Raw genomic sequence first — 27,687 nt, 5'->3', positions numbered from 1 at the left:
TCGCTCGGAGGAGACAGATAACCATTGGAGGAATTTTCCTGGCCTTGGTTGTCTTTTGAAGCTTGCCATGCAGTGTTAAGAAAAGATCATGACTGTTACTTAGGTTTTCTCTGTGGGGCAGAAAGGGAACTTCAATCTGAGAAATTATTCCCATCATGAGCTAGAGGAATGATTTTCGTCACAATGCGTGCTCTACATTCACGATCCAGCCCACACAGAAAAGCCTTCACTCTGTGTGTCCTTAAGCTGCATCTGATGTTTTCTACGTAGCACTTTTTTTTACCAAGCAGACTTATGTGGGGGGAAAAATGAAAGAAGCAAGTGTATGGGTACTTCTGAAACATATTTATTACCAACATCTTCTAAGAAAAATAACAAAGCTAAAGCCAAAGCAGAAAGATTTTACTAGTCCTGAAGGGAATCCTCAGATGACACAAATGCAGAAAATAAAAAGGCTTCATTTCCTCTTGCAAAGTGTGTGTATGTGTGCTTTTATTTATTAATCACAAGATTTGTTATTGATACATCTCTACTAACTCCTGAGAAGGGTCGATCTTGGTAACAAGAGAGTCTAGGGGGCTGAGTGAGTGATAGTTGTGAGAGTCCAGCTGGGAAGAACCATCAGGAGAAATATATCGCTTTGTGAAGAAATGCAGAGAAATAGAGTCTGGGGTGTGTCACTAGGAAGAAATGAAGATCTGGGAGGGGAAAGCCCTCTTTCATATCCCCAAACGGTCTTCCACTAAATTTGTATTGCCCACTAATGACTGTAGGTTTTTTTTTTCCCTCTTTTATGGGAGATGAATAGTAATGTTGAATTTTATTCAAGGTTGTCAGGTGGGCAAATACAGTGGTTGCCCATGGATAACTAATAAATGAATTGTAGAACTTAAAAAACAGAGAATCATGAAGTTGAGAAATGTATGCAAAAGCACCCAGCCTAGAAAGTGGCAGAGAGGAATCTGAACACAAGTCTGATAACAAAGTCAGTGCTTATTTGTGTTGTACTATGCTGCCAGAAGATGGTTCTATTCTCATTTTCTTAAAACACATTAAGTTCTTTTCAGATAAGAAGGAAGTGGAATATGATGAAATGGTGCATGTTGGTTGTATTGAAACGACTATATGCAGTGATCTATTTTTATATATGAAAGTTTACATACTAAACTTTCAAAGTCCTGGTATTAATAGCTTTCATTTTGAATCATGTCTTCATTTTTTTTAATCATCTTTTTTTTGAAGTTTTTTTTTTTATTTTGAGAGAGGGAGAGTGCAAGTGGGGAAAGAAGGGGTGGAGAGAGAGAGGGAGAGACAGAATCCCAAGCAGACACCGCACAGTCAGTGCAGAACCCAATGTGGGGGCTCGAACCCACAAACCACGAGATCATGACCTGTGCTGAGATCAAGAGTTGGATGCTCAACTGACTGAGCCACCCCGGTACCCCATCATGTCTTCATTATTTAATCTGTATTGGAAAATCTGGTTTATGGGCAAATATATGCTTCCAGCACTGGAAAGATAGAGAAATGATATGGCCATGGTATAGCAAACTGCCTGTCTCCTCTCACAAGAAACAAATATTCAGTTGGAACAAGTCCTATTTTTGTGAAGTGTTACCTATTCTTTGCTGAAAATTAGTATTTGTTGACAGCAGTTACACACACACACACACACACACACACACACACAGGCATATCATTTTCATAACAATTAGAACTAGAAAAATTATTTGGCTTTTCACAGCTCCCTCTCACTTCTCCACGTCGCAAATGAAATTCTGGGAAACAGAAAGGTTATTTATTTATTTTTATGGCCAGGCTGGTATATTCAATAATATATCCATACATAATTCATTAGCTTAATTAGGCCCTATGCTTTAGATACGCAGTTACAGACGGGAGCCCAAGCGTGAGGTGGGGGGCTGTGACGAGGACCGTGTCTCAGCTGCTGCACCCAGCCAGGACTTGTGCACAGTTTACATTTCCTTCTTTTCAGGAAAGGCAAGGACACCCATTCTTTTCATAGCCTGTCAGTAAACCTATTTTGTAAATGAAACAAAAAATAAAAAATTGTTTACATTTTGGATTGCCTGTGCTTTAATGTTTTATGGCAACTGACCCTGTTTTAACTTCAGGGCCTTATTTTTTTATTTCAGCTTCAAAATATGTAAAAGAGCTACAATACTCAGTGCTTGAGAGATGTTCAAATTGCCCTTTATCAGAATGATCCCATGGAGAGTTCTAAACTCCAGTTACATAGGTTTTGGAGAAGACTCTACGGAAGTCTGAAATCTCTTAAAATTGTGATGACTGTGCACCATAATTTTCAATAAAACATTTTGGTTCATTCATCCTGTGAATAATTATTTGTTTATTGTTGCTCTTGCTCTTCTGAGGCCTGAGCGAGGTCTTTAGTTTGTCTAGTTGCTGGAGTCTTGGGTACTAGAAGGGTGGTAATTTTTAGTTTTAGCTAATTGCTATGCTCCATGGTAACAGGGAGTGAGCATTTTAGAAAGCCACTTCATTAAAGCATTAAAATACTGGGGGCTCAGTAATTTCATTTACTGGGTCAATAACCATGATATCTAGAAGAAGATTTAAAATAGTTTAAAAATAATTATTCAACCAAGAAAGGGCTTTCAAACTATAGTTACTGCAGTAATAAAGGAAAGAGAGTCTCCGAAGCAAGTATAAATATTATATTTAAATCTTACTATCAGATTCCTATCATTCAAAGGCTTTATTTAGCTTGTCCAGTAGTAGATCACAAAATCTAAGACCTGAAATAAACTTTAGCAAGCATCTAGTCTCGATGTAGAAATTAATTTTTTTTCTTAAAAAACACTTATCATTCCGTATCTGCACTGACAGCCTGTATGTTTGTTTTTCTTAGAGCATTCACAAATTTCTTATTCAGTTTTTACCCCTAGGTATTTTGCATTTTGGTTGCTATTATACATTAAATAGTTTTCAGTTATAGTTCTTTTCTTTTGCTGGGGTACTATGGATGTAATTGTGTTTTTGGTTTGTTTGTTCGTTTATTTATTTATTTTTAATATAATTTATTGTCAAATTGGTTTCCATACAACACCCAGCACTCATCCCAACAGGTGCCATCCTCAATGCCCATCACCCACTTTCCCCACTCCCCCAACCCCCATCAATCCTCAGTTTGTTCTCAGTATTTAACAGTCTCTTATGGTTTGCCTCCTTCACTCTCTGTAACTTTTTTTCCCCCTTCCCCTCTCCCATGGTCTTCTGTTAAGTTTCTCAGGATCCACATATGAGTGAAAAACATATGGTATCTGTCTTTTTCTGCCTGACTTATTTCACTTAGGATAATACTCTCCAGTTTCATCCACTTTGCTACAAATGGCCAGATTTCATTCTTTCCCATCACCAAGTAGTATTCCATTGTATATATGAACAGTATCTTCTTTATCCATTTGTCAGTTGATGGACATTTAGGCTCTTTCCATAATTTGGCTATTGTTGAAAGTGCAGCTATAAACATTGGGGTACAAGTGCCCCTATGCATCAGCACTCCTGTATCCCTTGGGTCAATTCCTAGCAGTGCTATTGCTGGGTCATAGGGTAGGTCTATTTTTAATTTTTTGAGGAACCTCCACACTGTTTTCCAGAGTGGCTGCACCAGTTTGCATTCCCACCAACAGTGCAAGAGGGTTCCCGTTTCTCGACATCCTCTCCAGCATCTATAGTCTCCTGATTTGTTCGTTTTAGCCACTTTGACTGGCATAGGGTGGTATCTCAGTGTGGTTTTGATTTGTATTTCCCTGATGAGGAGTAACATTGAGCATCTTTTCATGTGCCTGTTGGCCATCTGGATGACTTCTTTGGAGAAGTGTCTATCCATGTCTTCTGCCCATTTCTTCACTGGATTATTTGTTTTTCGGGGGTGGAGTTTGGTGAGTTCTTTATAGATTTTGGATACTAGCCCTTTATCCCATATGTCATTTGTAAATATCCTTTCCCATTCCGTTGGTTGCCTTTTAGTTTTGTTGATTGTTTCCTTTGCAGTGCAGAAGCTTTTTATCTTCATGAGGTCTCAGTAGTTCATTTTTGCTTTTAATTTCCTTGCCTTTGGAGATGTGTCAAGTAAGAAATTGCTGCGGCTGAGGTCAGAGAGGTCTTTTCCTGCTTTCTCCTCTAGGGTTTTGATGGTTTCTTGTCTCACATTCAGGTCCTTTATCCATTTTGAGTTTATTTTTGTAAATGGTGTAAAAAAAAAGTCTAGTTTTATTCTTCTGCATGTTGCTGTCCAGTTCTCCCAGCACCATTTGTTAAAGAGACTGTCTTTTTTTCCATTGGACATTCTTTCCTGCTTTGTCAAAGATTAGCTGCCTATACATTTGTGGGTCCAATTCTGGAATCTCTATTCTATTCCATTGGTCTATGTTTCTGTTTTTGTGCCAATACCAACCTGTCTTGATGATTACAGCTTTGTAGTAGAGGCTAAAGTCTGGGATTGTGATGCCTCCCACTTTGGTCTTCTTCTTCAAAATCACTTTGGCTATTTGGGGTCTTTTGTGGTTCCACACAAATTTTAGGATTGCTTGTTCTAGCTTTGAGAAGAATGCTGGTGCAATTTTGATTGGGATTGCATTGAATGTGTACATAGCTTTGGGTAGTATTGACATTTTAACAATATTTATTCTTCCAATCCATGAGCACAGAATGTTTTTCCATTTCTTTGTCTCTTCTTCAATTTCCTTCATAAGCTTTCTATAGTTTTCAGCATACAGATCTTTTACATCTTTGGTTAGGTTTTTTCCTAGGTATTTTAAGATTCTTGGTGTAATTGTGAATGGGATCAGTTTCTTTATTTGTCTTTCTGTTGCTTCATTATTGGTGTATAAAAATGCAACTGATTTTCTACATTAATTTTGTATCCTGTGACTTTGCTGAATTCATGTATCAGTTCTAGCAGATTTTTGGTGGAGTCTGTTGGGTTTTCCATGTATAGTATCATGTCATCTGCAAAAAGTGAAAGCTTGACTTCATCTTTGCCAATTTTGATGCCTTTGATTTCCTTTTGTTGTCTGATTGCTGATCCTAGAATTTCCAACACTATGTTAAACAACAGCAGTGAGAGTGGACATCCCTGTCGTGGTCCTGATCTCAGGGGGAAAGCTCTCAGTTTTTTCCCATTGAGGATGATATTAGCTGTGGGCTTTTCATAAATGGCTTTTATGATCTTTAAGTATGTTCCTTCTATCCCGACTTTCTTGAGGATTTTTATTAAGAAAGGATGCTGAGGGGCGCCTGGGTGGCGCAGTCGGTTAAGCGTCTGACTTCAGCCAGGTCACGATCTCGCGGTCCGTGAGTTCGAGCCCCGCGTCGGGCTCTGGGCTGATGGCTCAGAGCCTGGAGCCTGTTTCCGATTCTATGTCTCCCTCTGTCTCTGCCCCTCCCCCGTTCATGCTCTGTCTCTCTCTGTCCCAAGGATAAATAAACGTTGAAAAAAAAATTAAAAAAAAAAAAAAAGAAAGGATGCTGAATTTTGCCAAATGCGTTTTCTGCATCGATTGACAGGACCATATGTTTCTTATCTTTTCTTTTATTAATGTGATGTATCACATTGATTGATTTGTGAATATTGAACCAGCCCTGCAGCCCAGAAATGAATCCCACTTGATCATGGTGAATAATTCTTTGTATATGCTGTTGAATTCGATTTGCTAGTATCTTGTTGAGAATTTTTGCATCCATATTCATCAGGGATATTGGCCTGTAGTTCTCTTTTTTTTTTTTTTTTTTTTTTTTTTTTGCTGGGTCTCTGTCTGTTTGGGAATCAAAGTAATGCTGGATTCATAGAATGAGTCTGGAAGTTTTCCTTGCCTTTCTATTTTTTGGAACAGCTTGAGAAGGATAGATATTATCTCTGCTTTAAATATCTGGTAGAATTCCCTAGGAAAGCCATCTGGTCCTGTACTCGTATTTGTTGGGAGATTTTTGATAACTGATTCAATTTCTTTGCTGGCTATGGGTCTGTTCAAATTTTCTACTTCTTCCTGTTTGAGTTTTGGAAGTGTGTGGGTGCTTAGGAAAATGTCCATTTCTTCCAGGTTGTCCAGTTTGTTCGCATATAATTTTTCATAGTATTCCCTGATAATTGCTTGTATTTCTGAGAGATTGGTTGTAATAATTCCATTTTCATTCATGATTTTATCTATTTGGGTACCCTCCCTTTTCTTTTTGAGAAGCCTGTCTAAAGGTTTATCAGTTTGGTTTATTTTTTCAAAAAAGCAACTCTTTGTTTCATTGATCTGCTCTACTGTTTTTTTAGATTCTGTATTGTTTATTTCTGCTCTTCTGCTGGGTTTGGGGTGTCTTTGCTCTTCTGCTTCTATTTTCTTTAGGTGTGCTGTTAGGTTTTGTATTTTGGATTTTTCTTGTTTCTTGAGATACGCTTGGATTGCAATGTACTTTTCTCTCAGGACTGCCTTCGCTGCATCCCAAAGCGTTTGGATTGCTGTATTTTCATTTTAATTTGTTTCCATATATTTTTTTAATTTCTTCTCTAATTGCCTGGTTGGCCCATTCATTCTTTAGTAGGGTGTTCTTTACCTGCATGCTTTTGGAGGTTTTCCAGACTTTTTCCTGTGGTTGATTTCAAGTTTCATAGCTTGTGATCTGAAAGTGTGCGTGGTATGATCTCAACTCTTTTATTCTTATTAAGGGCTGTTTTGTGACCCAGTATGTGATCTGTCTTGGAGAATGTTCCATGTGCACTTGAGAAGAAAGTATATTCTATTGCTTTGGTTTGCAGGTTCTAAATGTATCTGTGAAGTCCATCTGATCCAATGTATCATTCAAGGCCCTTGTTTCTTTATTGACCGTGTGTCTAGATGATCTATCCATTGTTGTAAGTGGAGTAGCAAAGTCCCCTGCAATTACCACATTCTTATCAATAAGGTTGCTTATGTTTGTGATTAACTGTTTTTGTGTATTTGGGTGCTTCCAAATTTGGTGCATAGTCATGATGAATTAAAAAATGCTATAAATGAGGTGCAAAATAAAATGTAGTCAGCCACAGTGCAGATTGAAGAAGCAGAGGGGAGAATAGGTGAATTAGAAGATAAAATTATGGAGAAAGAGGAAGCTGAGAAAAAGAGAGATATAAAAAATCCAGGAGTACAAGGGGAGAATTAGAGAACTAAGTGATCCAATCAAACGGAACAATATCCTTATCATAGGAATTGCAGAAGAAGAAGAGAGAGAGAAAGTGGCTGAAGGTGTGCTTGAACAAATCATAGTTGAGAACTTCCTGGATCTGGGGAAGGAAACAGGCATTGAAATCCAAGAAGCACAGAGAACTCCCTTCAGCTGTAACTTGAATGGATCTTCTACAGGACATATCATAGTGAAACTGGCAAAATCAAGGATAAAGAGAGAATTCTGAAAGCAGCTAGGGATAAACAGGCCTTAACATACAAAGGTAGACACATAAGGGTAGTAGCAGACCTATCTACAGAAACTTGGCAGGCCAGAAAGGAATGGCAGGAAATCTTCAATGTGATGAACAAGAAAAATACTCAGCCAAGAATCCTTTTACCCAGCAAGTCTGTCATTGAGAATAGAAGGACAGATAAAGGTTTTCCCAAACAAAAAGTGAAGGAATTCATCACCACTAAACCAACCCTACAAGAGATCCTAAGGGGGACTCTGTGAGTGAAATGTTGCAAGGACCACAAAGTACCAGAGACACCACTACAAGCGTGAAACCTACAGACATCACAATGACTTTAAACCCATATCTTTCAATAGTAACACTGAATGTAAATGGACTAAATGCTCCAACCAAAAGACATAGGGTATCAGAATGGATAAAAAAAACCAAGACCCATCTATTTGCTGTCTACAAGAGACTCATTTTAGACCTGAGGACACCTTCAGTTTGAAAATGAGGGGATGGAGAACTATCTGTCATGCTAATGGAAGTCAAAAGAAAGCTGGAGTAGCCATACTTATATCAGACTTTAAATTAAAGGCTGTAACAAGAGATGAAGGAGGGCATTCTATAATAATTACAGGGTCTATCCATCAGGAAGAGCTAACAATTATAAATATCTGTAATTTTATATATCCATGTTGTAGCAGCTAACCATTCTAAAATTTTCCTACTGGTTCTAAAGTTTTCTCTGGTCTGTTGTGTTTGCAAGGAAGACTAGCATATCATCTACAAACAATGATGATTTTCGCCCTCTGTTCCAGTATTAATACTTCCTCCAACCTGGTCTCCGGGCTTCAGTTATTATATTGAGTAGAACTTCCAGAACAATGTAAAATAATTGTGAAATCATTGGGCATTCATGTCTTGTTCCCAGACCTAATAAGACCATATCTATCATGGAGTTTCCAAACTATGTTCCAAACCATTATTTCATAAGACATTAATCAGTCTGCTACCAGAAAAATAAAAAACAACAAAAAAAGGAGGGTAATGTTTCCAAATAATTTTCTGGAACTCTGAATTAAACAAAATGAAACAATTTTTTTCAGTGAATGACTTGTCATAGCCTTAGGTATTTAATATGCATTGGCAGTCTCTGAGAGGTGGAGAATATATGTGACATTTGCCAACATATTTGTCCTCGGAACACCATTTTTGAAGAACACTTAACCACCATCTTATAACACATCAGTGCTATTCTGGCAGGGCGTTGTTAACTGTGATGTTCATTATGGTTTCAAAGTGATGTTAAGAAAATCTCCCCGGCTTAGCTTATTCAGAGTGTTGTATAAATAGGATCTTCTACTCTATGTTCCTTTGTGTCTGGTTTTCGCTTGACGTGTTTTTGAGATACATGTATGTTGTTCATTTGTTTTCAATGATGGACAGAATTCCTTTGCACAAGAATTTGAGGGTGTTATAAACCATGCTGCTCTGAATATTCTTGTATATGAATCCTGGATTACAAAATAATGCATTTTTGTAAGTGATATGGCAGGGAGTAGAATTCCTGAGTCTTAGGGTGTGTATGTATATTCAAGTTTATAGGAGAATGCTATACTTTTTCAAAGTGTTAATGCAGATTTCACATGGCTGCCAGTTATTGTTTGAGACTTCCAGTTACTATACATTCTTTTTAATACTTGATATTGTCAGATATTTTATTTTATTTTACGTTATTTTATTTTCAATTTATTTTTTAATATAATTTATTGTCAAATTGGCTAAAATACAGTGTATACAGTGTGCTCTTAGGTTTGGGCGTAGATTCCTATGATTCATTGCTTATATACAACACCCAGTGCTCATCCCAACAAGTGCCCTCCTCAGTGCCCATCACCCATCCCCCCGCATCAACCCTCAGTTTGTTCTCTGTATTTAAGAGTCTCTTGTGGTTTGCCTCCCTCCCTCTCTGTTTCTAACTATTTTTTTACCCCTTCCCCATGGTCTTCTGTTAACTTTCTTAAGTTACACATATGAGTGAAAACATGTGATATCTGCCTTTCTCTGACTAACTTATTTCACTTAGCATAATACCCTCCATTTCCATCCACATTGCTGCACATGGCAGGATTTCATTCTTTCTCATTGTCAAGTAATATTCCATTGTATGTATAAAACTACATCTTCTTTATCCATTCATCAGTTGATAGGTATTTAGGCTCTCTCCATACTTTGGCTATTGTTGAAAGCACTGTCGGATATTTTAATTTCAAGCAAACTGACAGAGGTGCAATAACATCTCATGGTTTTAATTTGCATTTTTTGATTACTAATGATAAGCACCTTTTTTTTAAAAAAAATTAACATTTATTTATTTTTGAGAGACACAGAAACAGAGCACAAGTGGGGATGGGCAGAGAGAGAGGGAGACACAGAATCTGAAGCAGGCTCCAGGCTCTGGGCTGTCAGCACAGAACCTGATGCAGGGCTTGAACTCACAAACCATGAGATCATAAACTGAGCTGAAGTCAGACACTTAACCAACTGAGTCCCCCAGGTGCCCTGATGATCACCTTTTCTGATACTTATTTGCCATTTGAACTTCCTCTTTTATGTAATGACTGAATCTTTTGCCCATCATTCTGTTGCTTTGTCTATCTTTTATTATTGACTTGTAAGGATTTGTTATATATTTGTATATTGACTCTTTTTAGGATATATATATGTATATATATACATACATATGTATATATGTGTGTGTGTGTATGTATATGTATATGTATATACATACACACACACACATACCTCACAGAGAGAGAAGATACACACACACACACACACACACACACACACACACACACATATCTGTGGCCTGCCTGTTTACTCTCTTAATGTTGTCGTTTGAAAGACAGCCATTCTTAAAATTAATATAGTTTATTTTCTCAATCTTTTCCTTTATTATTAGTGCTTTCATATCTTTTTTAAGAAAAAAAATATTCTTACTCTGAAGGTATAAAAGTTCTCTCCTACTTTTTTTCAATAGAGCTTTACTGTCTTTCAGATACAAGTTTCCAATTCACCTGCATTATATAAAGAAAGGTCTATATTTACTTTTTAAAATTCAATTATTCCAAGTCCACTTTTTAAAAAAAATGTTTATTTATTTTTGAGAGAGACAGAGCATGAGCAGGGAGGAGCAGAGAGAGGGAGACACAGAATCTGAAGGCTCTGAGCTGTCAGCACCCCAACTCCACTTTTTTAAAAGCCTGATTTTTTTCCCTCTCTCCACTACTCAGCTTGGCACTTTGATTCCAAATTATTTAGAGCCTTTATTGTGTTACATGGGTCTCTTTTGTCCATCCTGTGCCAGTACCATCTTGTTCTTTATCAAGGGTGTCCTAGCTTTTCTAGCCCTTTGCATTTCATATGCATGTTAGAATTCTGTGGTATTTGGGGATTTTGATTGAGATTTCTTTGAATCTATAGATCAATTTGAGGACAACTTACATCTTTACATCATTAAGTTTTCTAGTCTATGTACATGTTATATCTCTATTTATATGAGTTTTTGATAATGTTTATTAATAAAATTTGTATTTTCTCAACAGAAGTCTTACACTTCTTTTACTAAATTTATTCCTAGGTATTTTATATTGTGAGACAGTTATAAATGATACACTTTCTTCAATTTTCACTGTTGCTGAGATCATTGAAATATAAGTGATTTGTATCTAGCAATACTACTAACTCCAACAAAAATTATAACAAATTACATGTGCATTATTTAATATTATATCATCTGTGACTAATTATATTTTGTTTCTTCTTTTCCAATCCTTATACCTTCCATTTTTTTTTTCTTGCCTTGCTGCATTGGTTAGGACCTCAGTGTAATACTACGTAACAGTGGTGATAGTGGAAATAATTGTTCTATTCCCAATTTCAGAAAGACAGCTTCCAACATTTTACCATGAAATGTGAAAGTACATTGGGGCGCTTGGGTGGCTCAGTCAGTTAAGCATCCAGCTTTGGCTCAGGTCATGATCTCATGGTTCGTGGGTTCGAGCCCCACGTTGAGCTCTGTGCTAACAGCTCAGAGCCTGGAGCCTGTTTCAAATTCTGTGTCTCCCCCTGCCACTCCCTCTCCCCTGCTCATGCTCTCTCTCTTTATCTATCAAGAAGAAATAAACTTAAAAAAAATTTAAATGTGAAAGTACAATGTTGACTCTAGAATTTTTGTTTTGTAGAAAATATTTTATTAGACTAAGGAAGCTCCCTGTTACTTCCCCTTTAAAAGAAAGTTTTTAATCATTAGTTGGTGTTGAATTTTATCAAATTCTTTTTCTGTGTTTACTGAGATGATATTTCTTGTATGCATTTACTTTTGAGATGATTATATGATTTGAGTGTTAATGTTACAAATTACATTGATACAGTTTTCTCCCCAACACTTTTTATTCTGAAAAATTTTATATGTGTTGCAAGTTTCATTGAATACCATTTTTACTTGAAATAACAGCCAACAGACAAATTATGAATATTCGGATTTAGGTATTTGGCAGACATTTTCTTGAAAATGAATGACGTGAACCTGTCATTTCAAAAAGTAACAGGCAGCATATTTTACTAATGACAAAAATTGAGCCTTCAAGTCAAAATTAGCATTTTGGAAAATTTGTATTTGTTACCATCAGCTTTCTGGTTTCTGAAAACTTAAAGACTTTTCTGATGAGATCAGTGGTAATATCAATGAATGTTTTTATAATATATATTGGAAAACTTCAACACTTCAAATATCTTCATTACTCGTTGCACTAATGTTTTTCAAAACCAGGGTGTGATGTTACAAAATCATGCATGCACAGTGTTAAAGATGCATGAGAAGTGTAAGATAGACCGATGAATTCTAATGTAATGGTAGAAAATTTTATTGATATGTTTTCAGGTTCCATATTGTGAATAAAATTTAAGAAATTGCCAATTTTGGTATAGATTCAAGGAACAATATCTACAATTATCCCCCCTTTCCTACTACATATCTGTGTGAAGCTGGATTTTTTTTCTCTTCTGTTTCAACCCAAAACACACATTTGTAATGGATTGAAAGCTGAAACAAATATGAGAATCCAGCTATCTTCAATTAAGCAAGATGCTAAAGAAAGTTGCAAAAATGTAATATAAATTCACTCTTTTTATGGTTTTGTAAAATATATAGTACTTTTCATTAAAAATGTGATATGTTAATATGATATGGTAATATTTTTGTTTTTTTTTAATGAATTCATATTTTTAATTTTTCTCATTTTCAATTTTGAACATGGTGAATATCACTATATGTTCAACTTATGTAAACATACTATCCTTGGAATCCTCAATAATTATTATTGTTTGTTGGAGAGTATAAATGGCACCTGATACCAAAACATTTGAGAACTACTGCCCTAAGAACAGCATCTAAGCTTATGAAAGTATAATGTTATTTGGCACATTTACCCTCTTCCCATGACTATGGAAGAAACTGAAAATATTTTAAGTCCACTTACAGCCTCCCAAATTATATGCTATTTTATGGTAAATTTAATTCTAGAATCTCCTCTTTGTTTTTGTGTTTCTGAAGCTTCACTATACTATGTTTAGATATAGATTTATTTTTTATTTATTTTGCCTATGAGTCATCAGCCTTTTGAATGTGTGGATTCTTATAAATTGTAGAAAATTCTCAGCCATTGTCCTCTGTTCCATTTCTCCTCTCCTCTGGTATTTCAGATAAATATATGTTCAGTCATTGAGTTCTTCATTTCTTGTATTGTGTTTATCAGTTCTAGAACTTCTAAGTGGTTCTTTTTTATGTACACTCCATCACTTTTTATAGTTTTCATTTCCCTGCCAGTATTTCACTTGGCTTTTATCTCCTTGAATGTAGTGAACATAGATTGTTTCTGTCTATGCCCTGTAATTCCATTTGTGGAGCTCCCATGGGACTCTTGCTTTTGGTTTTCTCTATTGGTGCCTTGTCTTTTCATGTGTCTGGATTTTTAGATTGTCTGTTGGGCATTGTATTTACAATTTTATTTGTAGCAATAATTTGAGGCCTAGTATGCTATTATCTTCCTCCTGAGAAGATATTTTTCTTTGCTTTTTCCAGGTGTCTAAAACTATGAGAAGTCCAGGACTACATAATGCAATTTCCAAAATTGGAGTTTTCAGAGCCAACCAACCAGCATGAAAAAAGATGACAAATTTTGCTAGACTGGTTTATTTCTTTTTTTTTTTAATTTTTTTTTCAACATTTATTTATTTTTGGGACAGAGAGAGACAGAGCATGAACGGGGGAGGGGAAGAGAGAGGGAGACACAGAATCGGAAACAAGCTCCAGGCTCTGAGCCATCAGCCCAGAGCCTGACGCGGGGCTCGAACTCACGGACCGCGAGATTGTGACCTGGCTGAAGTCGGACGCTTAACCGACTGCGCCACCCAGGCGCCCCTAGACTGGTTTATTTCAAACTAATTTTTAGCACACATCTTAGGAGTCCTAGAACAAAGTAGATGTTGATTTCCCCTTTGGGAGTTTGCATTCTGATTTCTGCCAGAAGCAGAACTCAACCATTTCTTCCAGAGCCACAAATGCCTCGAGGGCAAAAGCAGCCTTTAGTGTTGGTCTACCTCCCTGAGTTCCAGATTTCTGTAGGCTGGCAATTTCTCGCTATGTTAAGTCTTGGATGATCTTAAACAGATTGTTTTTACATTTTTTTCCAGCTCTTTTATCTGCCATGGAAAGTTTGTATGAATTTTATAAGTTAATTTATTGAAGCAGATATTCTCATGCTGGTACTTGTTAACAGTAATGAATTTGAATATCCCTCGTACTTTGGTTTTGCATTTCCAAACTAGAAGGAATGACTTATACTATAGTTTATTTCCTGAAGCCTGAGCCAGTTGAAAGCCTATATAAGCCACATTTTTTTCTTATTCCTAAATAAGCATAGTCTTAGGACATACAGTACATGCATGCTCTCCCTGTCTCCAGTGAATGAACATAACCCCACTAAGACATTCATGTTGCCTTATCTTTTCCACTTGCTCATTTTGCCACCATTTCCTTCCACTTTCAGCTTGGAATCCATGTTACTAGTGCTCATAATTACTTCTCAACTGTGAACTTTCAGTCTATCACTTACCACAATCTCCAGCTCTAGATCAAGCTGGCTAGTTTCTTCATTCCTGTCTCTGTGCTCCTGAACAGCACTAGAAAGAATGTATAACCTTTCAATACATTCATCAAAAATCTGTAATTTCTAAATTCCAGCTGTGGCACTACTGCAATCTTTCTTATTCTTGCTCAAAATACTCTTTCTCAAAAGTTCATCCCTCTCCTAAAGTCTGTTAACCTTACCTCTAAGTATCCCATCTTTCCATAATTAACCCTTACTTGCTTTTTAGAAATGCAAGGGAATCCTGAGTGAACTCTAATTGCAGTCAAGTCTTGTAAGGTTGTCTTTTCTCCTCTCGTTCTTAATTCTTTTTTCCTGTCTCAGAGGAAGAGGTGTCTCTGTCTTTTCAAAGGATAGCCATTAAACTATATTCTTAAATTATTGCCTCCTATGTTCCCTGGGTTCTCACTCCATTCATGGGCCTTTCTCTGATATTTGCCATTGCTCCATCTCCACCAACCCCTTCCTCTCAAAGCATCCTTCAGCCTAGAAAATGAAACAAGATGGGAAAGATTGTATTTAGTTAATGTTCAATTTGTCACTAGCCTTAAATGCTCGCCAAAATTCCACATGACAATTAAGAAAATTGTTCAGGCAACACAATTTTCTTCCATGCTTCCAAAGCAAATTTTAGCCAGAACATATGGAAGACCTCTAATGCTCTATAATAAACATAACTGTGTGGGAAATAAAAGTTCTCATGCTTGGTACTACATGCATACTTGCAATATCCTCTCCATATGCTCTTCATGACATCTGACTTCTTGGCCTGATTTCAGTGGTAAGTGCTGCTTACCAATCTAGCTGGTAGTAGTCGAGGTTGTAATTGGAAAGATTTACTACCCTAGGATCTTCTCCACACAGTACCCCAGGGATCCAACTTTACCATTTTGTTTTTCATCTCTTTAATCTGGCATTTTGGTCTCCTCATTTATCATTGCTGATTCCTCTAGGAAAGTGTTTCTCAAACCTAGATACCCACTGGAATCATCTGTGGAACTTGAAAAAAACGCTTACTTGTAGGTGCCATCCTCAAGAGTTGTCTGATTCCATTGGTCAGAAGTGGAGTATATCCATTATAATTTTTTAAAAGGTCTCCTGGTTATTGTTGAGTTCAGTTGAGAACTATGTCCCTAATTGAGTGACATGTTAAGATTCTAATACTGTAAACATAGCCAAATTATGGAAAGAGCCTAAATGTCCATCAACTGATGAATGGGTAAAGATGTGGTTTATATATATAATGGAATACTACTTGGCAATGAGAAAGAATGAAATCATGCCATTTGCAGCAGCGTGGATGGAACTGGAAGGTATTTTGCTGAGTGAAATAAGTCAATCAGAGAAGGACAATTATCATATGTTTTCATTCATATGTGGATCTCAAGAAACTTAACAGAAGACCATGGGGGAAGGGAAGGAGAAAAAAATAGTTACAAACAGAGAGGGAGGGAGGCAAACCACAAGAGACTCTTAAATACAGAGAACAAACTGAGGGTGGATGCAGGGGTAGGTGGGGGGAGAGGGGAAAATGGTGGATGGGCATTGAGGAGGGCACTTGTTGGGATAAGTACTGGGTGTTGTATGTAAGCAATGAACCACGGGAGTGTACCCCAAAAACCAAGAGCACACTTTACACACTGCATGTTAGCCAATCTGACAATAAATTATATTAAAGAAAATAAAAAAATAAATAAACTAATTGGGGGAAAAAAGATACTAATACTGTAGCATGAATCAGTGTTCTTTTTTACTTTCTTTGTATGACATAGAGGGTAGAATGTTAGCAAAGTGTCCTGAGCTCATCTTCCTGAGAGAAAAGAATCCAGAGGTAAGTTGGTCACAAAATTAGTCAGATTTTATGACATAATAGTGATAGTAAAGTGTGAATTATTTCATTATTCCAGCCTGTAGGAGAAAACTCTTGGTTTGAGAAGACTTGTTTTTTGCTTTCCAGTCCACAGAGTGCAAGCTGTTTTCTTTGGCATGCCTACATGATTATACAGATCCATTCCCCTCAAGGAACTTCCAAATAAAAAGAACACATCATCAATGGCAACTGAGAAACATAGCTTTATGTTACCTGTTTTAGAATTATTTCTTGACATTAACATTTTTATGTACCCCCATATTAAGTTTTATGTTTAGATGTAATGCCACCAGGTAGGAATCAAGGTAGATGCCATATCCCAAATCCACAGAGAATCAGAGCCAAGCTGTGGGTTATCAAATCTGTCTTTTTATGTGCTGTTACTCATAATATGTGATTTATATACACTACTTTTGAAAGCTGCATTAACTGAAAGATGCTGGTTCATAGAGGGGCAAAGAAGTGCATTTACAAGCTGGCTTGGTTGAACTGTGTTGATTTCTCTCTAGAACAGTCTTCACAATTCTTTGCTCACAGTTAGAGGTCTGCTGAAAGTGACTTGATGTAGATGAAAACAGCTTGCTTAATCATTCCTGAAACACGGGAAAAATTAAAATACATTTTTTTCTTTGTCAAGCAATAAAAACAATGCCAGATTGTTAATGCCTCTTTTGTACCTTTTACTTGAAAGACCTCAAAAGAACATCAAGGAGAATAAAGGCAAAATCTATTCCCCAATGGCATCATTATACATGTTGAAGCCTCTAAAACTAAAACTCTAAAAACATTCATGAAGAGTGGAGAAATAAACGACAGCAAACTGGAGAGTGCATCTCTGGAGCTTTGTTCAACTTGCTTTGTTCAAATTCATTCAAATTGGATGATGAAAAGCAAAGATCTCATTTGTTTCAATATTAAAGTAGTAAATTAGTGAGTGGTGAGTTGCTAATTGTCCTGTAAAGCATTTAGGGTGCCAGGAGTGCCCTGTGGCCAATATTTTAAATTGCATTCTTATGGTTGAAATGAAAGCAACCTTTAGACTAATGTAAAAAAATGTTTTTAATAATTTAAGCTAGTTCGATTCAAACATGATTTTCGTTCTGAAATATTTATCGAAGCTCCTGTTTTTATTTGCGATGAGCGAGTTTCACTTAGACTTCAAGGCATCAGGTAGAAATTCGTTTTTAGGGGCTAAAATGGGGAGATAGATTTGCACTCTCTAGTGTTACGTTTCATCCCCGGCTATGTCTGCCTGCTTCTAGGGTGCAGAATTAGCAGGGTTGGTTAAATTTTACTTGAGTTTTTGGTGACCTTTTCTAATCCTGACTGTTTCATAATTTAATGTCTTGACCTTCGTTTTCCATAGAGCCACCTTAGTGATAAATACAGAGATTTAATAACTAGAACTGGTTGACAGGTGACCTTTCGTACATGGCCATTTCTCTTTGCTGGAGAAACCACACTGTTTTTTGCAAGTTCTAATTCACAGATTTTAATTATCTATTCTATAAGCTCTAATTATCTTGTCTATATGCTTATTCACAGAGAAAAAAAAGAAAGGTTAAATATTTCATTCTTCTTGCTGATTAAAATGTAAAGTGCTTGGCAGTTGTCCCAATATATCATTCAAAAAAGACAGGACAATTCGTCAGGTTCTTACCCAGAGAAGAGAGAAGGGGAATTTTCCAGAGCAGTTGGTAAGGAGCAGGATGGAAACAGTGGCCAGTAGAGTGAGTGATCTCATTAGCTGGATGAGGGTAACTGTGTGTGTATGAGTGTGTGTGTGTGTGTGTGTGTGTGTGTGTGTGAGAGAGAGAGAGAGAGAGAGAAACAGGAGAGTTCTTTAGCTATATGTGTATTAATTTCAAGATAAGTGACTGAAAAGTAAAAAAAAAGGATAAACTTGCCAATCAGAGAGAATGGCCTGTTAGTTTGGGTAATTTTTCCTTTTTTTTTTTTTTTTTTAACCAGGTAAGGATCAATAGGGCATGTCATGGTAAATTGGTTTCTAGAGCCTTTTAAAATAATATTTAAACACAGAAAAATAAAGCTGACTAATCATAAAAATGCACAGATTCTTAAAAAGAAGGAAAGAGTAGCCAACCTTCCTCCTACCCTTCCCCATAGGATCAGAGAATATAGGACCTTCTTGGTTTCCTTGGGTTTGCAAACAGAATTCATTTTGTGCCAAACACTAATGCTTCTAATAAAGTAAAAATTAAAAATAGACATTAGGGACACAGGATCCCAATCAGCAAGTGTTCTGGAATCTTTATGAACACAGAGGAGAGAATGACTACTGAGTTAGAGAATGGCTTGGCAGTCTTGAGCTACCTTGGATTCCCAAGGACTTGAAAGCAGGCATTGTGGGCTGCTAAAGTGTATTTACCTCAAGGAGGTTTTCATATGGGGGGAGATATTCCCTTTGGCCACAGAGAACAGTTTCTAAAAACATCATCTGGCATGGCCTTTTTTACCTCAGACATGAACTATAATCACTTAATGTTTCAGAAAGAAATACAATTCACTGCTGTTATGAAAAAGTTTTGAAAAAGAATTAAATAAAGGTATGGGTTGCCTGGGTTGCTCAGTTGGTTGAGCATCAGACTCTTGGTTTCAGCTCAGGTCATGATCTCACGGTTCCTAAGATCGAGCCCCCAGTCGGGCTCTGTGCAACAGTGCAGAGCCTGCTTGGAATTCTCTCTCCCTCTCTCTACACCTCCCCCACTTATGCTCTCCTTCTCAAAATAAACAGATTAAAACCAAAAATATGTGGAGAACCATCTGAGACTAATAAAATTGGTTGTGATTAGTTTATCTTAGATTGAAGTTACAGCCATATTTGAAATTGAAAATAATAAAAAATTTTCCACATAATTCCATATGCCATGCTAATACCATTGCCAGAGAAAAGAGGTTAATTCTGCTCATATGAAAACCCTATTATTCCTAAGGAGCCTTTCATCAGTTGGGAAACTGTCCTCTTTTGGTGAAATTCTTGTTCACCAAGTTGTTTAAAAGCATCAATTTGTAATTTTATATAAATAATCTTAATATAATACTGGGTGAGACTTGAGGTGTTTGCCCATATGTATATTAGGAATAATGCAAATTAATAATAAATATTTCCTTCTTAGCTATGAGTACATTTTATATAAGGTAACATATACTCCTCTTTTTAACCTGAAAAATATCTGGTACCCACTGGATATCATGTTCATCTCAATTTTCCCAACTCTATAATGGGAAATAAAAATGTAACTTATAAAGAATTTATTATGAGAATGAATGGAATTATGTAATAAAGTGCTGGGTAGGGTGACTGGCCCATAACAGGTGTTCAATTATGTTTCTATCAATAAATATAATACACAAAGCTTATTTATCTTTCTCACTGTTTCTTCCTTTCCTCCCTCTCGCATCCTTTCCCGTGCCCAAGACAGGAACCGAGTCCTTTTTTCTTGTAAGGAGGCAAATGTCATGATTCATTTTAGCAGAGAAAGGACTTGTTTTTCAAGGCAATCCCTCAGGCCTTTAAAATAGTGCATGAATGGACCCTAGTTAATCATCGAACTCCACTATGCCTCAGAGCTGTGTACTAAGATTAAAAGCTCACACTGATTAGAATTCTAAAATTATTTTATCCTTCATGCTGCCTTTCACAGAATAAGTACTAAGTAAAAATTACTTGGTTGCTTAATAGATGTCAGCAAATTCTTAACTTTCCACAAGCTGAGTGTTCATAACCAGATGTGCAGGTACAGAGTTTGTATACTTTTTCAAGGGAGAAATACCCAAATCAAATGTAGTGATCTTAGCATTAAAAAAAATCAACATATATATATATATATATGTATACACACACACACACACATATAATATACATACATATAATTTAAATATATATATATTAGAGAGATAAAGAGAGAATTTTTTTTGTTTGTTTTTTTTTGAAGAGAGAGAAAGAATCTTAACATGGGGCTCAATCCCACCACCCTGAGACCATCACCTGAGCTGAAATCAAGAGTGAGCCACCGACTCATTCTGAGTAAGCCACCCAGGTGCCTCTCAACATGTTAGATTTTTATTTTTTTTCTAAAATGTTCTTTTAACTTTATTTTTGAGAGAAAGAGACACAGAATCCAAAGCAGGCTCCAGATTCTGAGCTGTCAGCACAGAGCCCAATGCGTGGCTCGAACTCACAGACCACGAGATCATGACCTGAGTCAAAGTAGGACACTTAACTGAATGAGCCACCCAGGCGTCCTTCAATGTGTTAGATTTTAAATAAAAGGAAATGTTTGATGTTTGTGGGCTTTCTTTTAACGGGGACACAATTGCCCAGTCAGTCAGCTGAATATTGCAGCAATCTCGGTTTATAGACACAGTGCGAGCCCAACCGAAGCATTTGCCTTGATGATGTTTTGAGTGTGCAATAAAAAAAGATGAAGAGGTTAAGTTTGTTTTAAATGAAAAGAAACAAAAAATAAGGACAAGGCAACTAAAAAGGAGAATTCAAAATTAAGATAAGGCTTGATAAAGTGGAGCTGGCTAAATCTTTCCAAAGGTCTCAGAAAATTCAGGGCCTCAATCTGGGAAGAAACTGCTTACTGAGGCAGAACCGAACGAGTGGAAACATATGGAATACATTTTCGAGCAAGGGCCCCAAGTCAAATAATATAAATGAGTTCGAGAAATAGCAGTACATTTTAACAAAGAAAGTTGAGATCACAAGATGTAGCGATAAAGCTAATAAAAGGAACGGAGATAACCAGATAAGAGCAGCTTTTGGGTCAAACCCTCCGTTCATTGCTAGGTATTTCTTTTTTATCATGGCTTACCATAGTTTGAAGTGTCTTCAAAGGTATAAATGAGTCCCTTGGGCCTTAGCAAGCTCTTGGTGTTACCTGCAGCTTCTGATTATGATTAGGAATGTTTCATTCATCCAGCCCTGCTCTCCCAGCATACTGTAAAATGGTCCCTGCAGCCAAGTGGCAAATAGAGTGTCACCATGTGCAGCCACATCTCCTGCTACCTCATTTAGGAGGTCAGGCAGCTAGGCAGGACAGTGGCCAAGCAGGATACATATGTGGAAGGCTTTTACAACTCTGGCTATGGTGACAATATATAAAAGAAAGGGACAGTTTAAAGATCACCACCTATCCCCCCAAGCCATTACATTCCTAGCATTCTGCCCAATTACATATTTGTTACATAAACAAGAGGCTCTTGTTGCCAATGTTTGCCCTCAAGTTGTTAGTCAGCTGCTGACCTCATAATCTGCACAGCTGCGGCATCCCGATATGTTGTCATGAAACAGATTGTGATGTCTTAATTGATCACTTTCAGAGGTTACAATTGTCAAGTGAAGCCAGTGTGCTGATTCTTATTAGTTAAATTAAGTCTTGTTACAGCACAACCAGCTAATTCACTCTAACGACTAGGAAATCCGATGCAAATTTGTAGAACAGAACACATCCAAGGCTCTCTCTCTCTCCTTTCTTTTTGATTTTTTTTTTTTAATTTGTAGAGGCCATACCCAAAAAAAATGCTTTTATTATACAGTGAAGCAACTTCTTGGAACAGAAAATGGAATGTAACCTCCCTGCACCATATGCATCTTGGTGATAAGTTGGAGTGTGCCATATGACACACACAGTTTAAATCAGGCATTGATTTGCATGACTCTAAGTGGGTTTGGAGGACTTAAGCTAAGTGTAATGTATGTGAGGCCCTGCTGCAAATCGTCTGGCAGAAAGAATATCGTGTTTTCCTTCTTGCCCTGAGAAACTGTAGGCTCCTAGATGCATGAAGGTCTTAGATCAATGTCGGGTCCCAAGAGGTATCCACTTATGCCACCATCTGACCGTCGGTGAAGTTTTCACTGTGGCACCAATCTACAGGACCCATTTCTAAGTGCACCAATACACTCACTCACCTTGAGCAGACCTATTCTAACCTACTTTTCAGAAATCTTATTGCAGCAGGGGTGAGGGACAGTCCCTCTGATAGCAGAGTTTTAAGACCCTTCATAATTGGTGAGACCTCAGCGGAACATCCAGTCCACAGCTGAGCTGTGGTATTTAATGTCCAGCCCTGTCCAATCCCTATGTGATTCTAACAGCTCAAGAAATCTCTTTTTATATGGGAAAAAGGAGACATTTCATAAATGGACCTTTGTGGATTCAACAAGTCAAGTTTGTTTTCAAAACCCTTAATTTTGATATTAAATACTTTTGTCCACCTAGCATATTTCACAGGTGCACAATAAAAACTAAAAGAAGTACAGTTAAGTTAACTTAATAAATGCTAGCATCCAAAACACAAGGATGGTCATCAAAGCAGTTTTATAACACACACAAAAAACAGATAATAGCTAAATACCCAGTGGTGGGCAAACAGGTACAATATGGTATGCCCACAAAATGGAATATTGTGTTGACATTAAAAATATCTGTAAGACTGTTTACTGGCATGGGAGAGTTTAATGATGTGAGATTAAATGAAAAACAAAGGTTGCCAAACTTTATAAATGATATTTCTCAATCTGTCTAAAATAATGTATCTAGAAGGAAGAAAATACCACAAAGTATTGTAGCAATTGTCAAGTGGCAGAAATATGGAGAGTTTTCTATTGTATCTATTTATTTCAGGTTTTCTACAATGAGCCCATATTATTTCAATAATCAGGAAAAAATAAGTGTTTAAAGCAGTTTGAGTAGTTCTGTTACAACATTAGCTGTAGGAGTCTGTGTTCAAGGCATCTCAAATCTAACAGAGCTGGAAATGTGCTCATTTTCCTCTTCTGATCCTGTGCTTTTCCTCAAGCCTTTGCCTTCTTTTTTTTTTTTTTAACGTTTATTTATTTTTGAGACAGAGAGAGACAGAGCATGAACGAGGGAGGGGCAGAGAGAGAGGGTGACACAGAATCAGAAGCAGGCTCCAGGCTCCGGGCCGTCAGCCCAGAGCCCTACGTGGGGCTCGAACTCACGGACCGCGAGATCGTGACCTGAGCCGAAGTCGGACGCTTAACCGACTGAGCCACCCAGGCGCCCCAAGCCTTTGGCTTCTTATTTAAAGCCAGTTCCAATCTTCCAGTTGCTTAGGCTAAAAATCTGAAGTTCTCCTTGATTCGTCTCTATCTCTCAGATCTCGTATTCCATCTACCGGTCAACCCAATTGGCTCTACCTTCAGAATATGACCAGCGTGTGGCCAGCGTCTTGCTACCTCCTCTGCTACCTGATGTCGTCCAAGCCACCATCATACCACACACCATGCCATGATTGTGGCCAGCAGTCTTGTCTCCTCTTTGTCAGTTTTCCGCATAACAGCCAATGCTGTTAAAATACAATGCAGATCAGCCACTCCCCCATTCAGAGTCTTCCAAAGGTTCCTAAGTAAAAGAGCCTACATGATGTCTCCCTGGTCATCTCTCTGACCCCAGTACCCACTGGCTCTCTACAATGCTCTGTCAGGCCACACTGCTCTCTTCCTTGTTCCTCTCCTACCTGCCATGGGGGCGTTTGTAGTGGCTTTTGGTTTTGCTTTGCAGGAATATTCCCCCCACCCAAATCCCCAAAGCCAGCCCTCTTACTTTCTTCAAGTCTTTCTTCAAATATCATTCCCCACCCACCCCTAGACCTTTTCTGATCCTTCCACTAACACACACACACACACACACACACACACACACACACACACACATTCTAACCTCCTTCCTTGCTTTAATTTTCTTTATTTAGCACCTGTCTTCATCTATCATATTATATACTATGCCGATTCATTTATTACCTTTCTCCTCCCCAGTTGAATATAAGATCTATGAGGTCAGGGATTTCTACTTAAGATTTTCACAGCTGAATAAACCCCAACCCCCAGAACATGGTACATCATAGTTGCTCAGTAACTACTTTGGATTCCTACCATTGACAGGAAAGACGTCTTGTTATACAGTTGTGTGGTAATTATGCAGGCGACTTGTCTGAGGTACTTTGCCTCTCCATTTACTCACCTAGATTGAACCTGTTTGTATATTGATAGGTTTCTTGCGGATTACGTTTCTCTTTTCATCTAAATCAACAATTCTCAATGAATTAAAAAAGTCCATTTTTTCCCTAATATCAAGTTCGGTGTTCAGGTTTCCAATAAATTATCTCAATTCAATTGCTTTCATTTCCTAATTTAGTTACTATATACTGAGCTGTAGTAATCCAAGGACTTCTGGGATTAAAATGAAGAAGACATTGCCTCTTACAGAATTTATGGTGTAGTGGACAGACATAATTAAACAATAAAATACAACATAACTCATAAAATAAGAGCAGTACCCAGTGTGAGAAGAGCCAATGACCAATAGGCCCAATAAAAATGAAAATACAGGATCAAATGTCAGATACAAAATGTGGAATCTCATGGAAGGAAGATAAGAAAGATATATATCAACAAAGTGCATTGCTCCTTTATCACTGTTTTATTTTTTTTTTTTTGCAACTTTATTTATTTATTTATTTATTTTTTTCTGAAATTTATTGACAAATTGGTTTCCATACAACACCCAGTGCTCATCCCAAAAGGTGCCCTCCTCAATACCCATCACCCACCCTCTCCTCCCTCCCACCCCCCATCAACCCTCAGTTTGTTCTCAGTTTTTAACAGTCTCTTATGCTTTGGCTCTCTCCCATTCTAACCTCTTTTTTTTTTTTTCCTTCCCCTCCCCCATGGGTTCCTGTTAAGTTTCTCAGGATCCACATAAGAGTGAAACCATATGGTATCTGTCTTTCTCTGTATGGCTTATTTCACTTAGCATCACACTCTCCAGTTCCATCCACGTTGCTACAAAAGGCCATATTTCATTTTTTTTTCATTGCCACGTAATATTCCATTGTGTATATAAACCACAATTTCTTTATCCATTCATCAGTTGATGGACATTTAGGCTCTTTCCATAATTTGGCTATTGTTGAGAGTGCTGCTATGAACATTGGGGTACAAGTGGCCCTATGCATCAGTGCTCCTGTATCCCTTGGATAAATTCCTAGCAGTGCTATTGCTGGGTCATAGGGTAGGTCTATTTTTAATTTTCTGAGGAACCTCCACACTGCTTTCCAGAGCGGCTGCACCAATTTGCATTCCCACCAACAGTGCAAGAGGGTTCCCGTTTCTCCACATCCTCTCCAGCATCTATAGTCTCCTGATTTGTTCATTTTGGCCACTCTGACTGGCATGAGGTGATACCTGAGTGTGTTTTGATTTGTATTTCCCTGATAAGGAGCGACGCTGAACATCTTTTCATGTGCCTGTTGGCCATCCGGATGTCTTCTTTAGAGAAGTGTCTATTCATGTTTTCTGCCCATTTCTTCACTGGGTTATTTGTTTTTTGGGTGTGGAGTTTGGTGAGCTCTTTATAGATTTTGGATACTAGCCCTTTGTCCGATATGTCATTTGCGAATATCTTTTCCCATTCCGTTGGTTGCCTTTTAGTTTTGTTGGTTGTTTCCTTTGCTGTGCAGAAGCTTTTTATCTTCATAAGGTCCCAGTAATTCACTTTTGCTTTAAATTCCCTTGCCTTTGGGGATGTGTCGAGTAAGAGATTGCTACGGCTGAGGTCAGAGAGGTCTTTTCCTGCTTTCTCCTCTAAGGTTTTGATGGTTTCCTGTCTCACATTTAGGTCCTTTATCCATTTTGAGTTTATTTTTGTGAATGGTGTGAGAAAGTGGTCTAGTTTCAACCTTCTGCATGTTGCTGTCCAGTTCTCCCAGCACCATTTGTTAAAGAGGCTGTCTTTTTTCCATTGGATGTTCTTTCCTGCTTTGTCAAAGATGAGTTGGCCATACGTTTGTGGGTCTAGTTCTGGGGTTTCTATTCTATTCCATTGGTCTATGTGTCTGTTTTGGTGCCAATACCATGCTGTCTTGATGATGACAGCTTTGTAGTAGAGGCTAAAGTCTGGGATTGGGATGCCTCCTGCTTTGGTCTTCTTCTTCAAAATTCCTTTGGCTATTCGGGGCCTTTTGTAGTTCCATATGAATTTTAGGATTGCTTGTTCTAGTTTCGAGAAGAATGCTGGTGCAATTTTGATTGGGATTGCATTGAATGTGTAGATAGCTTTGGGTAGTATTGACATTTTGACAATATTTATTTTTCCAATCCATGAGCAGGGAATGTCTTTCCATTTCTTTAAATCTTCTTCAATTTCCTTCATAAGCTTTCTATAATTTTCAGCATACAGATCCTTTACATCTTTGGTTAGATTTATTCCTAGGTATTTTATGCTTCTTGGTGCAATTGTGAATGGGATCAGTTTCTTTATTTGTCTTTCTGTTGCTTCATTGTTAGTGTATAAGAATGCAACTGATTTCTGTACATTGATTTTGTATCCTGCAACTTTGCTGAATTCATGTATCAGTTCTAGCAGACTTTTGGTGGAGTCTATCGGATTTTCCATGTATAATATCATGTCATCTGCAAAAAGCGAAAGCTTGACTTCATCTTTGCCAATTTTGATGCCTTTGATTTCCTTTTGTTGTCTGATTGCTGATGCTAGAACTTCCAGCACTATGTTAAACAGCAGCGGTGAGAGTGGGCATCCTTGTCGTGTTCCTGATCTCAGGGAAAAAGCTTTCAGTTTTTCCCCGTTGAGGATGATGTTAGCTGTGGGCTTTTCATAAATGGCTTTTATGATCTTTAAGTATGTTCCTTCTATCCCGACTTTCTCAAGGGTTTTTATTAAGAAAGGGTGCTGGATTTTGTCGAAGGCCTTTTCTGCATCGATTGACAGGATCATATGGTTCTTCTCTCTTTTTTTGTTAATGTGATGTATCACGTTGATTGATTTGCGAATATTGAACCAGCCCTGCATCCCAGGAATGAATCCCACTTGATCATGGTGAATAATTCTTTTTATATGCCGTTGAATTCGATTTGCTAGTATCTTATTGAGAATTTTTGCATCCATATTCATCAGGGATATTGGCCTGTAGTTCTCTTTTTTTACTGGGTCTCTGTCTGGTTTAGGAATCAAAGTAATACTGGCTTCATAGAATGAGTCTGGAAGTTTTCCTTCCCTTTCTATTTCTTGGAATAGCTTGAGGAGGATAGGTATTATCTCTGCTTGAAACGTCTGGTAGAACTCCCCTGGGAAGCCATCTGGTCCTGGACTCTTATTTGTTGGGAGATTTTTGATAACCGA

The 27,687-nt window shown here is 37.5% G+C and overlaps 1 protein-coding gene and 1 long non-coding RNA gene across 3 annotated transcripts in view; one reads left to right on the top strand and one right to left on the bottom strand.

The window, feature by feature from the left end:
- The window catches only part of ST6GALNAC3 (ST6 N-acetylgalactosaminide alpha-2,6-sialyltransferase 3), a 539,841-nt gene that overhangs the window by 308,669 nt on the left and 203,485 nt on the right, over positions 1-27,687 (top strand). The gene's annotated exons all lie outside the window — the stretch shown is intronic.
- Positions 16,846-21,696, bottom strand: LOC125174002 (uncharacterized). Its single transcript, XR_007155218.1, has 2 exons — positions 21,340-21,696; positions 16,846-17,091 (listed from the first exon to the last, which is right to left on the bottom strand). It is a non-coding gene; the product is annotated as an uncharacterized LOC125174002 (long non-coding RNA).

Source organism: Prionailurus viverrinus, chromosome C1 (assembly GCF_022837055.1).
Source record: "Prionailurus viverrinus isolate Anna chromosome C1, UM_Priviv_1.0, whole genome shotgun sequence".
NCBI lineage: Eukaryota > Metazoa > Chordata > Mammalia > Carnivora > Felidae > Prionailurus > Prionailurus viverrinus.
Note: the sequence above shows the minus strand (reverse complement) of the source record. Positions and strands in the feature narration are given on the sequence as shown.